We start from the raw sequence: 17,605 nt of genomic DNA on the forward strand, positions 1-17,605 counted from the left end.
ATTAATATAGTAATTAAAGAACAAAGAGGTTACATATATATTGATTACGGTCTAATTTTAATTCTTTCAAAATTAATAAAAAAATAATATATTAGCGAAACTTACACTCTTAATATAAAATTTGTCAATTTATAAAAATACATATACATATCATGAAAAATAAAGATTTAAATTTAAAATCTCCTCTTTTACATACAAATACTTAGTGCCATTAAGTTAGTAATTTAATTTTTTTTTTGTAACTTAAATAAGTTGAACAGTTAGTAATTTAATTTGTTAATCATAAATAAATAATATTTGATATTGTAAAATATAAAAATAAAAAATATCCTTTTACCTATAAAATTGTTTAATTGTATTACAAATTAAAATTTGATTTTTAATTTTAAAATATTAAAACTCCAGATTTTTTTGTAAAAAGTAAATATTTTTCACATTAAACATAAAAATATCAAATATCCTTTATATAATAATTTTAAATTTGGTTTTGTCTTTGGTAGAAAAAGTAGAGACTGAACCTTTGTAAACTAACGTTTCAAATTTCATATTAGTGCCTTATATGAGTCCATAACATAAATATAGTAATTGAAAATTTGGCCCTATATGTATGATGAATTTCAAGTAGGTGGTGTTAGATTTAGCCTAATTTAATATCATAGATGAATGAAACTTTGTTTAAATTAAAATGAGTTGAAAATTTTGTAAAGAATGATCACCATAAATATTTTTATAAAATATAAAACTTTTTGCTATAAGATTTTTTTTTTTATAATTATTGTACTTATTTGTATAAAGTTTGAAAATTTGTATTGCACTTGTTACATTTTACAACAGATACAACTAGAATAACAAATAAGATTGAAAATAACGAGTACAAGAAAAATTTTTGAACTTTATAAACAAATTAATAAATATTTAGTTGTAATTATTATTTTAATTTTATTGATAATCAAGATTTTGTTGTGTATTTATAATTGTTATAAATATTTTTATAAAAATTAAAAGTTTTTATTGTATTAATAGTTACAACTAATAACGAGTAATTTAAATTCTAAATTTTTTTATTCAATCATGTAAATTTAATGAATTTTTTAAAATAAAATTAGTTGAAAAATTAAAAGGATTGACATTTGAAATTTAAATATATTTATGATTAGTAACTATGATGCTTTAATTATTTATATTTAAAATTATTCATATCAATTTAAATTAAATAGTATTTAATTGTTATAATTTAGTAAATCTTTAGTAATGGTAAATAAGTAGTAATCAATAATTAAAATTGTTTGTAGTCCAAGTAGTTAACAAATTATTTTAGTCTTGTAAAGAAAAATATACACATTTTTTAAGCAGTGAGGTAAAAAAAAAAATCTTTATTTTATATCATAGTAAATAAATTTTTAATAATAATAATAATAATAATAATAATAATAATGAAATGTAATAATAACATTAGTAGTAATAACACCAATATAACTGAAAAATAGATAAATAATAATAAGATATATCGATATAACAATAAATCGGGTTTTTTATATGGTATTATTTTTAAATTTTGGACTCTTGTAAAAATAGTATATCTATAAATTAGTCCCCCTAGTTTTTTTTAATTTTTTTTCATACTCAAGTCTTTTAAGATTCTGAAATATTTTCACTACCATAGAAAGCTCCATTAATCATAAATCATAACTGAAACACACGTAGACTACCAAATAGTAGGGATGACAATTTGTACCGACCCGAGCCGATCTACTCTGCCCTAAATGGATTGTGTATTTTGAATGGGTATGGGATGGGTTTGGGTAAGATCTGAATATTTTGTTTGGGTATGGGACAGCCGGACAGGTATGGATAATAGTTGCCTTAGCCTATTACTCGTTTCACCCTATCCTATATATATACATGTGTTATTTATGTATAAGATCTAGTTATTTTTATATACTATGTGTTGTGAAAAATTTAGGATTATCTTTTAATTTAATTATATTTCGAAATACTTAATCATGTTTGAAACTTTATTTATTAATTTGTTTATCTTCGTATTATAGATTTTTTTAAGAAAAATTATAAATCAATTAGGTTTCGGGATGGGGTGGAATGAATACGAAACATGAATATATTTGTGGGTTTAGATGTGGAAATATGAAGAAAAACTTAAAATATATGTGGGTAATAGGACAAAAAAATGAGACAATGTGTAAATATTGAAGATGAGTATGAGTGCTTAAATATTTGTCTTGCCGCTGTCCCATTGTCATCCTGCTAGGGAGTGGTAAAGCCTACATTACTCATTGAAATGATATTTTTTCTCCTATTAATAATTTAATATATCGGTAATGCTAGAGACAAAAAAAATTTAAATTTATTTTATTTAATATTTATTAATTGTAGCAATAATTAATAAATAGTAAATAAAATAAATTTTGGCTATTTTTTTTCAAAATATTTTTTTTTATAAAAAGTAGGGCTTAACACCTAGATAATGACAAAAACTAAGAAGCAACCACTCTAGAGTGAGAAGTACCTATGAAATTGGCAAGAAAACAAAGAGAAATACAAGATGGTAAATTAAAGAAAGTATGATAATCAAACAACAAGCTAGCGAGACCGTCAGCACACGAATCAGTCTCTCGGTTCTGATGGTGCAAACTCCAGCTACTTAATTTGTTGCACCTATTTCTGATGGCCAAGACAAGAGCCTTCGAAGAGTGCCATTCAATCCCTTCTTGAAAGCAAAGTCTAATAGCAGCAAGAGAATCCACCTTGGTGACAAGATTAACCAAGCTAAGACTCAAAGCTAACTCAATGCCCATCAAGACACCCCAGAGTTCTGCCGAGGTAATAGAACAGTAAGCCAAATCTGCACTAAAATAAGCAATAAATATCCTATTGCTATCTCTAATAATACTTCCACAAGAAGCTTTTTCATTTTGCAAGACTGAATCATCCGTGTTCAGTTTTACAAAGGGCGGGTCCGGAGACATCCACTTAATATGCTTCTCAAGGAAAGTGCCAACCTTCTTCCTTACTTTACCAGTTTCAGTCTGCGTATCATGAAAATCCTTAGCAAGATGAAGAGTAAGGGCAGCCACTTTAGATTCATCAAGAGAATCTGTAGTAAAAAATAGCCTTATTTTATCGGTACCACAATGAGTTCGTAGTAGTAACAAAAAGGAGAGGCCACAGATGACCGTATGAAGGAGTTTTGGGAGATAAATTATCGATTAGCCAAGGCAACATAAGGTTGTTGAAAAATTACCGTTTCCTAAACTGTTGTCAATGCTCATCCACGTCCTTCTTGCCAACTCTATAATCGTGGAGGATATGGAGCAAAGACTTAAGAGACTCATCACAGACACCACAACGATCATCCACTGTCATGTGCCTTTTACCCCACTGCTCATTAGTCAGAAGAGCCTCATTAGAGACGAGCCAGTAGAAGGTATGCAATCTCTGCGGGGCCTCAAGCTTCCAAATTCTAGTGAAGACGGCTGACTTATCCTCTGCTTCATTGCTCATAAATAAAGAGCAAGCAGATTTTATTGTAAAACGACCATCAGCCACCGATAGCCAAGCCAAATTATCATCCCCTAAACTAGGTTTTGGAGGTTTCACGGATGCAAAAGTCGGGTGCCAATCCTCCCCTAGCATCACAGTAATCTGCTCATAATCCCAACTACCATCTACAACATAATCACAAACATGTTCATGGAGCATGTCCTCAGTTACCTTAGGTTGAGCAAAGTCTGCGAGCTTGTGAATACCTGGGAGCTAATGATCAAACCAGGAGTTCATATTGTTATCCGCACCAAACCTCCAAATCAGATTATGATGAAAAAACCTTCCAAACACTTTGGATTCCTTGCCAGGAATTAGAAGATGAACTCTGCTTTTTGATCGAAGGGAGCAAATCCTCGCTGCATCCGTATTTGGTACGAATTACTTCACCCACAGATCATCTCTATTTTGGACGAGCTTCCATGCCAACTTCATCAAATTGGCATTATTAGTGACTTTTGCTAGTCTAAAACCAAGGCCACCTTGGATTTTAGGTAAGCAAATTTTATCCCAGGTAAGTAAATACAGCTTTCTCTCAAAATCAACTCCTCCCCCCATAAAATTCCTATAGATACTATCAATTTTTTTTGCAAATGTTAATAGGTATCTTCATTGTTTGCATGACATAGGAAGGAATAGTTGCTAATGCAGACTGAGCTAAAGTTACTCGATCAGCCAACGATAAGCTTCTCACTTTCCAAGAATTAAGTCGTTTAGACATTCTATCAATAATGAATTGAAAGTCTTCCTTTCGAGTTCTACCATGAGAAGGGACACTCCAAGATATTTATCCAAGTCATTTGTAAGTCTCATGCCAAGAGTATTGCTCAAACTACATTTTCTGTCGAAGCTCATATTATTAGAGAAGAAAACACAAGATTTGTCAAAATTTACCTTTTGGCTTGAACAGTGTAACAGCCCAGACCACCCGCTAGTACGATATTGTCTGCTTTGGCACACAAGGCCTCACGATTTGGCCTTTGACGATAAGGATGATAGCCGAAGCCCCCCACACTCACTCGTCAAAACGCGTCATGCTAGGGAGAGGTATCCACACCCTTATAAGGCATGCTTCGTTCCCCTCCCCAACCGATGTGGGACCTTACAATCCACCCCCCCTAAGGGAGCCCAGCGCCCTCGCTGGCACATCGATTCGGGCTCCAGCTCTGATACCATCTGTAACAGCCCAGACCATCCGCTAGCACGATATTGTCCGCTTTGGCACACAAGGTCTCACGGTTTTGCCTTTGACGATAAGGATGATAGCCGAAGCCCCCCACACTCACTCGTCAAAACGCGTCATGCTAGGAAGAGGTATCCACACCCTTATAAGGTATGCTTCGTTTCCCTCCCCAACCGATGTGGGACCTTACAAACAGCGGCAAAAGAAATCCAAAATACCCCACATCACTTTCACCTGATTCATGGTTGCCTTCCAAAAAAGAACAGTGTCATCAGCAAAAAAGAGGTGAGAAAATTTCGGTCCTCCCCTGCTAAGCTTAATGGGCTCCTAAATATAATTATTCATTGCTACTGATATGATCTGAGACAAACGTTCCATGCATATAACGAAAAAATAAAGAGAGATTGGATCCCCTGGCGGATCCCCCGAGTTGGGGTAAAAGGCACCGAAGGGGACCCATTCTATAAGACTTGCATCTCTCCAAAATGTTGGCTTCTACCAAAGTATCTTTAATAAACTGCCATTTTAACCTATCATATGTGTTTTCTAGGTCGATTTTGATAGCCAAAAAACCTCCCTCCCCCTTTTTTGACCTCATGATATGAAGGACCTCTTATGCCACCAAGATATTGTTCGTACTCTGTCTACCTGGGATGAAGCTATATTGAAAAGGACTAATGAGCTTATGCATGATTTCCTTCAACCGATGAGACACAATCTTAGTTATAAATTTGTAAGAGACATTACATAAACTAGTGGCCTAAATTGCCCCAAAGTCTCAGGGTTATCTATCTCCGGAATAAGAGAAATAAAAGTGGAGTTCATAAATTTTATTTGCTGATGATCTTGAAACACCCTTTCTACCCAACTAACAACAACATCCATTATATCATCCCAGTTACTTTAGTAAAACATAGGTAACAGGCTATCTGGATTCAGAGCTTTGTAAGCTCCCATAAAAAAGAGAGAAGCTTTAATTTCGTCCACTGTCACCTTTTTATTCAGCTTGGTTTTCTCTTCCTCGAATAGCATTGGAAAAAGCTCTGGTGCTTCTAACTTCTCATCTATGGAGTCATCTGTGTAAAGATTCCCAAATAAAGCAACAATATGATCTTTCAACTGCTAATCATGTTCAATCCACACCTCATCCTAGTTGTTTAGCATGGAAATTCTATTTCTTCTTTTTCTTACAGTGGCTACACATAGGAGGTGTTTCTATCCCTATAATTCAACCACTTGCATCTGAAACACTGTTTCCAGTAACTTTTTTCTTAAATGAATAAAGCTTCTAGTTCTTTCCACAAACAAGATTGTAGTTCCTCAAGGAAAGGATTCGGTTCAAACGATAACTTAGCAGAAATACCATTAAGCCTGGAAAAGATGCGAGATTTTCTCTTGATAATATTACCAAAAATCTCTTAATTCCACACTTTTGCAGTAGTCATAAAATAAGATATGTTCTCTTCCAATAAATTTTTATTAAACCAATTATTCCTGAGCAGCATTTTAAAATCCTCATGCGCAAGCCAAGAAGCCAAAAATCGAAAAAGGCAAGCAAAGGAATTACCATAATAATTCATGTCCAGGAGAATGGGCACATGATTTGGTTTTAGCTTCAGCAAGTGCTTCGCCAAAGCATTAGAAAACCTCTGGGACCAAGAATTATTCGCCACATACCTATCTAGTTTCCTCCGAATGTTTCCTCTCTGCCAAGTAAATGGATGTCCCTGAAAACCAACATCCAGTAACCCAGAGTCAAGTAAATAGGAAGAAAAACGATGGTGATCTCTAGATAAATTAGTACTGCCACCAATGTCTATGCTAGAAAGAACACAATTGAAATCGCCCTTAATACACCAGTCACCCTGAATGTGCTCTGCCAATCTTTTGATATTAGGCCAAAGCTCAGCTCTGAGACCAATGTATGGTGAACCATAAATAACCGTGAAAAACTAATGTTACTCACTCTAATACATTAAATTCAAATGAATATACTGTCTATGAGATTCCAAAACATCAATATGCCAGAAGGAATCATTCCATAGAATTCAAATACCGCCTGAAAATCCGATGCTTTCCATAAGATGCCAAGAAGAAAAATCAATACGAGCTATGTTCGTTGCCTTTACCCCAGAAATATGGGTCTCTAGCAAGCAGAGTAAATTCGTGTGATACCAACCACATAACTCCTTAATCAGCATAGAAAAACCTTTGAATCCATCACATATGCAATTCCATGTTATTATATTCACAATAAACAATAACAAAGGAAAAGAGCCAATAGAGCATAGTAGACATTACTGAAAAGAAGGTTGCACAGGGCTGGAAGCACCTACCCCATACAATTTGAAGCCAGCTCCACTTTGGGAGAATTGGAAGGAGTTACCATAGGAGGTCTGACATCATCCAATGCACTGGGGTCCAGAGGATTTACTACCATGCCCACCACTGGTACACCACTATTAGAGTTACTCGCTATCATGATAGCTTCTTTCAAGGGAAGATAAGTCTGAACAAAAGGAAGCCTTTCCATGCCCAATCCGTCGCCTCCAGCCATGAAATTTTTCTGTTTGATCAACTCAATCGATTCCCAGTAGTTATCCTTCTTACGATTATGCTTATCATGACTGGAAGTAGTAGCTACAACTTTGCTCTTACACACCTCGACTTCCATATTGTAATTAGCTGTGTCTTTTCAATCTGCTCTCACCTTCGATACACTTTTACTATAGATCACAATCGGGTTTGGTTTCAGTTTAGAAGAAGATTTCATATGTTGGGGATTCCGATTCCTCCCTTCCTAGTTTAGACGTTTGATTTGGTGCCTACCTCTTCCTTCCCCTCAAAGGATTTGGCTAGGCAAGCAAAGCCATCATACATTGGTCAAACCTTGTATCTTCAGTGGGTTCCTCATTATCTAGGATGGTGAAACGTGAGCCCTTTTGAGCCAGCATCTCATTTTTGGTCCCTGGTCCACTACCTGGCTTGGCATGATGGCCTCTGCATTGAATTTTGCTCACAAGTATCGATGGCCCAAACGGATTTGAATGTACCTCAATCTTCGCAACATCAATCCCCTTAGACTTCGCTTAACCCTCGTTCACAATCCCCCTTTCTTCAGAGAGCAATCCCACCTATTTCAGAGCCAAATTATCGGAATCTATACTTCCCATATTTGAAGTTGACCCCGAAGATGACTTCGTCGATGCCAACGGCGGCTGTACCACAATTTTTTTGTTTCCTCCTTCAGAACACGACTCCATTCAGTGCCATACCTACCACAACCAAAACAAATCAAATGCAAGCCTTCGTATTCAATTCTGAACTCTCAACCTGGCACTTCGATGGCCAGTGGTGCAGAATTTCTAACCACAAACTAACTGACAAGTGCACCGGGTCGTACCAAGTAATACCTCAGGTGAGTGAGGGTCGGTCCCACAAGGATTGATGGATCAAGCAACAATGATTGATTGATTGGCTTAGTTAGACAAACAGAAAAGAGTGTTTGAATATTCAAGGAGCATTAAACAATCATAAAGAAATTAAAATAGTAAAGTAAATGGGTTGGGAATAAAATATGGAGAAGACAGTTAAAGCTTCAGAGTTATCTATTTTCCGGATTAACTTTTCTTACTAACTATTTTAATTATGTAGGATTTAATTTATGGCAAACTATATGTGACTAGACCCTAATTCCTTAGACCTTTCTAGTCTCCTCTAAAATTCATTAACTGCCAATTCCTTGGTTAATTAATTCCAATTAGAAGCTGCATGATCAAATTCCAGTTTATATGCCATAAATCACGCGTACGCGTCAGTCACGCGTACGCGTCGCTCCTCGTTGTCATCTCCTTTGATTCTTGTGCTGCATAAACTCCATCAAATCCAGCCGAATGCTACCTAAAATAAACAAAATTGCAAAAGACTTAAAGTAGCATCAATATTGGCTAAAAGATAATTAATTCTTTATTAAACTCAAAAAATTAGATGCAAATTCACTAGGAAAAGATAGGAAAGATGCTCACGCATCACAGCACCAAACTTGAATTGTTGCTTGTCCTCAAGCAACCAAAACTAATATAGGCTTAAGATGTGAATTTGCATGAGAGTGAGAGTTCGATTAGGCTCATGTCTCTTCTTATAGTGGGGTTTACAACTGCAATCCTGAATAGTTTTGGCATCTCACTTTATCCTTTGAAGTTCAGAATGATTGGCATCCATAGGAACTCAGAATTCAGATAGTGTTATTGATTCTCCTAGTTCAGTATGTTGATTCTTGAACACAGCTACTTTATGAGTTTTGGCCGTGACCCTAAGCATTTTGTTTTCCAGTATTACCACCGGATACATAAATGCCACAGACACATAACTGGGTGAACCTCTTCAGATTGTGACTCAGCTTTGCTAGAGTCCACAGTTAGAGGTGCCCAGAGTTCTTAAGCACACTCGTTTTGCTTTGGACCACGACTTTAACCGCTCAGTCTCAAGCTTTTCACTTGACATCTTTACGCCACAAGCACATGGTTAAGGACATCTTGATTTAGCCGCTTAGGCCAGGATTTTTTTTTCCTTTGGGCCATCCTATCCATTAATGTTCAAAGCCTTGGATCATTTTTACCCTTTGCCTTTTAGTTTTAAGGGTTATTGGCTTTTTCTGCTTGCCTTTTTTTTCTTTATTTTATAGTTTTTTTCGCAAGCTTCGTGTTTTTCACTACTTTTTCTTGCTTCAAGAATCAATTTTATGATTTTTCAGATTATCAATAACATTTCTCTTTTTTCATCATTCTTTCAAGAGCCAACAATTTTAACATTCATAAATTTCACTATAAAAAATATGCACTGTTCAAGCATTCATTCAGAAAACAAAAAGTATTACCACCACATCTAAGTAAATAAGACTACTCTTAAAATTAACTCTACTTCTCATGCATTACACCCCCTTTTCTTCTTTCTTTTTTATTTCAAGCTCAGTGGGCAATATATGAGGTATCTTTTCAGAATTAAAGCAATTTAACAGAAAAATAAACTAAAATCTAGGAATCTAACTAATAAAGGATCATGCAGCATATAAGGCAAAATAGCAGAAAACTGAAACATAACATAGTAAAAGCGGGAAGGAATATAGAATGAAAGGATCTCAACCACCTTAGTTATCCTAGCGGTCGCTTTATTCTTCAAGTTGTGCTCCTCCGTGAAGATGATTCGCCTTCTTTTTGTGCCAGAAAAATAAACAGAAAACCCATAAGCGAAGCGTCAACACCAAACTTGAAGTTTTGCTTGTCCTCAAGCAAAGAAGAACTGAAAATGAAAATAAATAGTAAGAGGAAAGAAGAATATAAGGATAAAAGAACAAGAGAGAATTAGGATTTGGGGGGTGAATGATTTGAAATCAGGCGCTGAGGTGATTTAATTGAGCGTCGCATGCGACACGTACGCGTAATGCACGCGTACGCGTGGACCGCATGAATTTCAAGTGACGCGGACGCGTCAGGGACGCGTACGTGTGAACGGCCAGGATTGGAAAACGACGCGAACGCGTCAGGGACGCGTACGCGTCTTGGGGCTTATGCGCCTAGTATAATTCCAGCCCCACACCAGCATAACTCGCTGGCCAAACACTTTTTACGCCGATTTTACTCATCCACGCGTGCGCGTGCTTGACGCGTACGCGTGGAGTGCCAAAATCGCAAATGACACGCACGCGTCATGGACGCGTACGCGTGAGCCAATTTGTGTGCCAGGCACACTTCCTGTGCCATTCCCGCGCAACTCTCTGTTCACTTTATTTTTTTCACGCACACACATATGACGCGTACGCGTCAGTGACGCTTGCGCGTCGTGTGTTCGTTTTTTTTTTTAAATCCGGCTCCTGTTCTAAGATAGCTGCATGATCTGAAAAAAAATAGTAAAAACTTAGTAAAAATCAAATAAGGAAGAAAACTACTACTACGAAAACTAGCTAAGGATACGAAATTATCGGGTTGCCTCCCGACAAGCGCTTCTTTATCGTCACTAGCTTGACGGTCAGCTCCTCTAAGGAGGAGGATCATAGGGGCTCAGCTCTTCACCCCTTACTTTAAACTTCTTTCCTGTGTCTCCATAAATTAGTTCAATATGCTCCAGAGAGAGGATTCTGTTTACTGTATAAGTCCGCACTGGATTGCTAGTCAACACCACCTTCATTCTTGGGGAGAAACCTTCAGTGGAGATCTTTTTGTTTCTCCATCCCCTGGGTATTTTCTTCTTTTTGAGGACCTCCTTTTTGGTGGATGATGCATTCCCAACACCAAACTTAGGTTTGATGTCAGGGGGAATTTTATTGGTTGTCACCACAGGAGGTTTGAGTTGCGAATTCTGCTGTGCATCATCAGAGGATTCTTGAAGGTTTGGATCAATAAGCTCAGTCTGTATGCACCTCTCTTCTTCACCTGTTGAATGTATATCTTTGAAGACATGAAAGACCAGTTGCTCATCATGCACTCTAAGCACTAATTCACCCACTTCTACATCAATCAGAGCTCTTCCAGTGACTAGGAATGGTCTTCCTAGAATTATAGAGGCATTCTCATCCTCCCCTGTGTCAAGAATCACAAAGTCTGCTGGGAGGAAGAACTTATCCACTTTGACCAGAATATTCTCCACTAATCCGTATGCAGGCTTCATAGATTTGTCTGCCATCTGTAATGCTATCTTTGTGGGTTGTGCCTCTTAAATTTTCAGCTTCTTCATCACAGACAAGGGCATTAAATTGATGCTTGCTCCCAGATCACATAACGCTTTTTCAAAGGTTGTGCTCCCAATTGTGCATGGAATTTGAAAGCTCTCTGGATCTGGCATCTTCTTTGGTAAGTGATTCTGAATGATGGCACTACATTCTTTAGTCAAGACCACTATCTCGTTTCCTTTTAAAGACTTCTTCTTTGACAACAGCTCCTTCATGAACTTGACATAGAGAGGCATTTGTTCCAAAACCTCAACAAAAGGAATATTGATTTGCAACTTTCTGAAGACTTCCAAGAACTTTTAAAACTGCTTGTCCTTGGTCTCCTTTTGAAGTCTCTGAGAATATGGCATTTTAGGCTTGTACTAAGGAGCCTTTGGCAATGTAGGATAAGTGTCAAGAGAGTCTGGGAATGGGTTGTCCGCACGCTTTGGAGGGACATGCTCTACTTCTTCCTTTTTCTCCTCTGGAGCTTCTTTTTCAACGGGCTTCTCACTAACTGGTGCTTTCATACTTGCCACTTGTCTATGTATCAAGGTGATAGCCTTGCATTCCTCCCTTGAATTTGGAATTGTATTACCAGGAAGGCTATTAGTGGTCCTCTGATCAATTTCATTAACTCTTGTGGCTATTTGACCCATCTGAATCTCCAAATTCTTGATTGATGCTCTGGTTTCCTGCACAAAACTCTTCATCATCTCCCAACTAGAATCTTCTTGGGATTTAGAGTTTGCCTGCTGAGGTGGTTGTTGCTGCTGAGACTGAAATTGGCGGTTATTGTAATTGTTCTGTTGGAAGCCGCCCTGAGAATTATTGTTCAAGCTCTGAGGTCTTTGAGGTTGGTTTCTCCATCTAAAATTTGGGTGATTTCTCCACTCCTGATTGTAGGTCTGAGAGTAGGGATTATTATTGGGATTCCTAGGACCACTCCCTATGTAATTAACCTGTTCAGAAGAGGGTTGAGCATAATCATAAGTATCATTTTGCATAAAATTACATGCCATGTCATAAGAGACTTCCTGTGGTGGATTTTGGGTGTTGATAACTGAGACTTGCATGCCACCCATCTGTTGAGTAAGTAGATTTATTTGCTGAGACATAAGCTTGTTATGAGCAAGATGAGCATTCACAGCTTCTACTTCCAACACGCCTCTCTTCTGAGAGGTCTCAAAGTTCACAGGATTTCTGTTAGATGAATATAAATATTGGTTGCTTGCAACCAATTCAATAAGCTCAATAGTCTCCTCTGGGGTCTTCTTCTTGTGCAATGAAACGCCTGCAGAAGTATCTATGCTCATCTTGGACATCTCACCCAAGCCTTCATAAAAGATATCTAGTCGGGTCCATTTGGAGAACATGTCCGGAGGGCATTGCCTAGTCAGTAGCTTGTATCTCTCCCAAGCTTCATAAAGAGTTTCACCCTCCTTCTGCCTGAAGGTCTCAACCTCCAACCTAAGCTTAGTCAGCTTTTTTAGTAGGAAATATTTAGTGAGAAATTCAGTAACAACCTTTTTCCAAGTATTCAGACTCTCCTTTGGTTGGGAATCTAGCCATAGCTTTGCTTTATCCCTCAAAGCAAACGGGAAAAGCATGAGTCGTACACCTCAGGATTCACTCTATTTGTCTTCACAGTATCACAAATCTGCAGAAAATCAGATATAAATTGATTTAGATCTTCATGAGGAAGTCCATGATACTGACAATTTTGTTGCACCAGGGTGACCAATTGTGGCTTCAACTCAAAGTTGTTTGCAGCTATAGGAGGCACCACAATACTTTTTCTATAAAGATCCGTAGTAGGGACAAAATAAGAGCCAAACACTCTCCTTTGTTGATCATCCCCATTAGAATTTGCCACATTGGCATTGACAGCATTATTATTATCCATAGTGAACTCTGCAGCCTTGTAAAGTCTTGCTTGTTGTAAACGTCGCCTGAAAGTTCTTTCAGGTTTAGGATCAAAGTCTAAGAGATGTTCTTTGTCTCTGTTCCTGCACATAAACAAACAGAAGACAAGAAAGGATGGGACTCTTTACGTCAGAGTGCAGAGACGTCCATGTGAGCTAACCTGTGTAAAATAAAAATACTAAATAAAACAAATAAATAAATTTCGAAAACTATAGGTAGAATTAAGACAGAAAAATTCGAAATTAACCAGAAAAAATAAATAAAAAAAATAAAAATAAAAATAAATAGAAGACACCAAACTAAATTTCAAAAATTAAAAAAAAATATTAGTGCTATTTATTTATTTATTTAAATTTTTTTTAAAGATAAAAATAAAATAAAATTAATAGAATATAAAAAGTAAAAAAAAATAACAAAAAATAAACAAAGTAAAACCAAGAAAAAAAATGAAAATAAAAAGAGAAATAAAATAAAATAAAAAATCGACGAGATTTAAATAAAAAAAATTTAAACGGAAGTAAAAAAAATAAAGAAAACGGGGACAGGGGATGGGAAACTTACGGAAAGAAGGAAAAGAAAAATTAAAGAAACGGAAAATAAGCAAATAAATAAAAATTAATAATACTAAAATAAAACTAATTAAAAAAAATAATCTAATCTAAGGAATCAAACAACGAGTAATTGTTAATCACAATCAATTTTCGATAACGGCGCCAAAAACTTGGTGCGGAATTTTTAACCACAAACTAATCGGTAGGTGCACCGGGTCGTACCAAGTAATACCTCAGGTGAGTGAGGGTCGATCCCACAAGAATTGATGGATCAGGCAACAATGATTGATTGATTGGCTTAGTTAGACAAACAGAAAAGAGTGTTTGAATATTCAAGAAGCATTAAACAATCGTACAGAAATTAAAATAGTAAAGTAAATGGGTTGGGAATAAAATATGGAGAAGACAGTTAAGGCTTCAGAGTTATCTATTTTTTCGGATTAACTTTTCTTATTAACTATTTTAATTATGTAGGATTTAATTTATGGCAAACTATATGTGACTAGACCCTAATTCCTTAGACCTTTCTAGTCTCCTCTAAAATTCATTAATTGCCAATTCCTTTGTCAATTAATTCCAATTAGAAGCTGCATGATCAAATTCCAGTTTATATGCCACAAAAACTCTAATTACCTAAAAATAAAAGGATTATATGTCACGTATCCCGTTAAATCCAGATAATTAAAATTTAGAAGAATATGTTTTCAAGCTGTTGTTCAAGTAAAGAGCTTTTCCAAGTTATACAAGAACTCAAATAGAAAGAAGGTCATACTTCCGTTCCACCAAATTCATAAGATAAAGAGCGAAAACAATCCTTAAATTATAAATCCATACATGAATTAAAAGAGAAAAAGCAATAAAATTAATTCATAGAAATAGACAGAGCTCCTAACCTTAACAATGGAGGTTTAGTTGCTCATGTTTAGAGAAAAATAAGGATTATAAATTGGAATGGAAGCAACGATGAGACAGGAGAGAAATCCTTAGTCAGACCATCAGCAGCCACCAAGAGGATCCTTTTCGATTTTTAATTTTTTAATTAAAAAGGGAGTCTTTATGTCACGCTACAGAGGGCCTCATTTCAAAAAAATACGCTGTCTGGGGACTTTACCTGGACTAACTAGTAAAAAGCCTACAGTCGAAAGCGAATTCAACGGTATGAGCTCTTGAGATAGATTTCGTTAGATTTGGGTATAACCTTCTACGGCTACCTTATCCTCATTCCCCCAGAACGGTTAATCGGAGGGAAGCTCAACACTATCTTGCCGGATAATGTTGTGTTAGAATCATCCTGTTGGAATTCCTTTTATATCTAATCCTAATAATTTAAAATCTATTATCTAAAACTAAAATAATATATTTTCCTAAAAATAATATTTGAATTTAAATTTGAATTAATTAACAAGTCTTCAGTTGATGGGTGGGGACCACTTATTTTGTTCATTCTGCATCTTCTAATCTGTGTTTTCTGGGCTGGAAACTGGGTCAAAACAGCCCAGAAATTGCCCCAGCATTTTTCTGCGTTTTCTGCACGTGGCGCATGTCACGCGTACGCGTCAGTCACGCGTACGCGTCAGTCACGCGTACGCGTCAGTCACGCATACGCGTCGATGGTCTTTTCTGCGAGTCACGCGGACGCGTCAGGTACGCGCACGCGTCGCCGTGCAAATCTTCAATTCACGCGTACGCGTCGCTCCTCGCTGCCATCTCCTTTGATTCTTGTGCTGCAGAAACTCCATCAAATCCAGTCGAATGCTATCTAAAATAAACAAAATTGCAAAAGACTCAAAGTAGCATCCATATTGGCTAAAAGATAATTAATTCTTTATTAAACTCAACAAATTAGATGCAAATTCACTAGAAAAAGATAGGAAAGATGCTCACGCATCAGCCAGCACCAATTTTTGCCTAAGATCGATCTCGACGCATAACCACGCAAACTTCTCCCTTGAGTAAATCAAAGTGGTTTGATCTATTTTGAGCATTGTTCCTATCTTTCCCCAGCTCTCCATAAGAAAGGTTGAGTGTAAAGTTCCACTGAGAGATTTGGTATCCTCACCTATACCGCTATAAATTGAAAATCATGAGTACAATAATTAAACAGAGGCCTTCATCTCTGTACCAATAGGTAATGGTCAGCAACTTACCGTAGCCTTTCAAACAAAACATGACAGTAGTCATCTTCATCTAAGAAGCGAGCCAGAAAAAATCTCCAGTTAAATCAACAACTTTAACTTCCCCTTTCTTGGCCCAAATTCGTTGAATCCATGCATCCATTGATCAAAATCTTAAGTTTTTCCCAAGAAGTTTAACACTTAGGGAAAACTTCCAAGATCTACACCATGAGTCACACTCCTCCAAGGACACCTCTATGATGGGTTTTGGATTGAAGGAAGCCACATCCTCTTTGAATGAATTTACCACCTCATCCAAAGTGTAGTCTTCAGCCACCAGTTGGACAATCTCTTCCGGGAATAAATTCATTCCGGATCCTCCTAACATCAGACTATCTTTGTAAGAGAAATTCTTTGGTGTTTTAAGAATTTTGTCGACCTTCTTTTCCAATTTTACATTGCCTATCAGATTGGGAGAGGGAGAAAACCTGACTCCCTCCTCCACTGCCATTTTCTGTCACCATAACAGTAACATCTTCTTTAATGCATAACTCTTCCTTAATGTCTAGGAGAGCTTCATCACCGTTAGCTTTAGCTTTCTTGACACTTCGCAGATCATTTTTTTGTGAGGAGAAATCCTCCTCCATGTTATTTTTGAGAACGTTTTTATTCATATCTATTTTTTTTTCACCTTTTCTCCCAAATATTATTGTTAATATGGGTTTTGCTACGGTATAGAAACACATATAGTTATACACATGTAGAAAATACGTATTGCATAATTATTTGTTGTCTGATGACTTCAACATGCTTATTCCACATATGATTTAACAGATGGGTTTAGACTTGTGGGAGACAAAAGTTGAAAGACTACTAGGTGGTTAGAAGTTGCAGTGTATTAAACTATTAATTAAAAAAGTTGCAATGGGTTAGTAATTAGTTAAATGATTTATTGAATGGTATAAACATCATAATGAATTCATTACTTTTATTGCGGGTCGTGGGTCGTAATTGGTTTTTGGACTATAGGTGTATGTTATGCTTTTAGTTATATTTTGTTAGGTTAATTTTATTGTGATTCATACTTGTTATTGTTGCATTGTACTATTTGGGCACAAAATGGATGAGCTTTTTGGTAGAATGTTGAGACATGTTCTAAGATGAAATAAGTCTTGTCTGACTAGGAGATTATGAGCCCAGTGAAATAAACTAGGATATAAAGAGCTGTAGCAACCTGACCCAAAAAAAAAATAATAATTATAGCTACAAGACCAAAAAAAAATAGATATAACTAGTGTGCATGTTGGGTAATTTTTTTAGAAATAGATGAAGATTGAATGTAAAAAATTTGATTAGTGGAGACAAAATATACATAACATAAAAAATATTTTTATAATTATATTTATTATTATAAATATAATAAATTTTCAAATAAAGTCAGAAGTAAATTAGAACACTAAAATAATCATTTAGATAACAACATATAAGTTAAATAATCATTTAAACAATAGCTTGCTAATAAAGCAATGTTACAAAATCAAAATTAAATACAATTTTAAAATCAAATCAC

Source organism: Arachis hypogaea, chromosome 13, assembly GCF_003086295.3.
Source record: "Arachis hypogaea cultivar Tifrunner chromosome 13, arahy.Tifrunner.gnm2.J5K5, whole genome shotgun sequence".
NCBI lineage: Eukaryota > Viridiplantae > Streptophyta > Magnoliopsida > Fabales > Fabaceae > Arachis > Arachis hypogaea.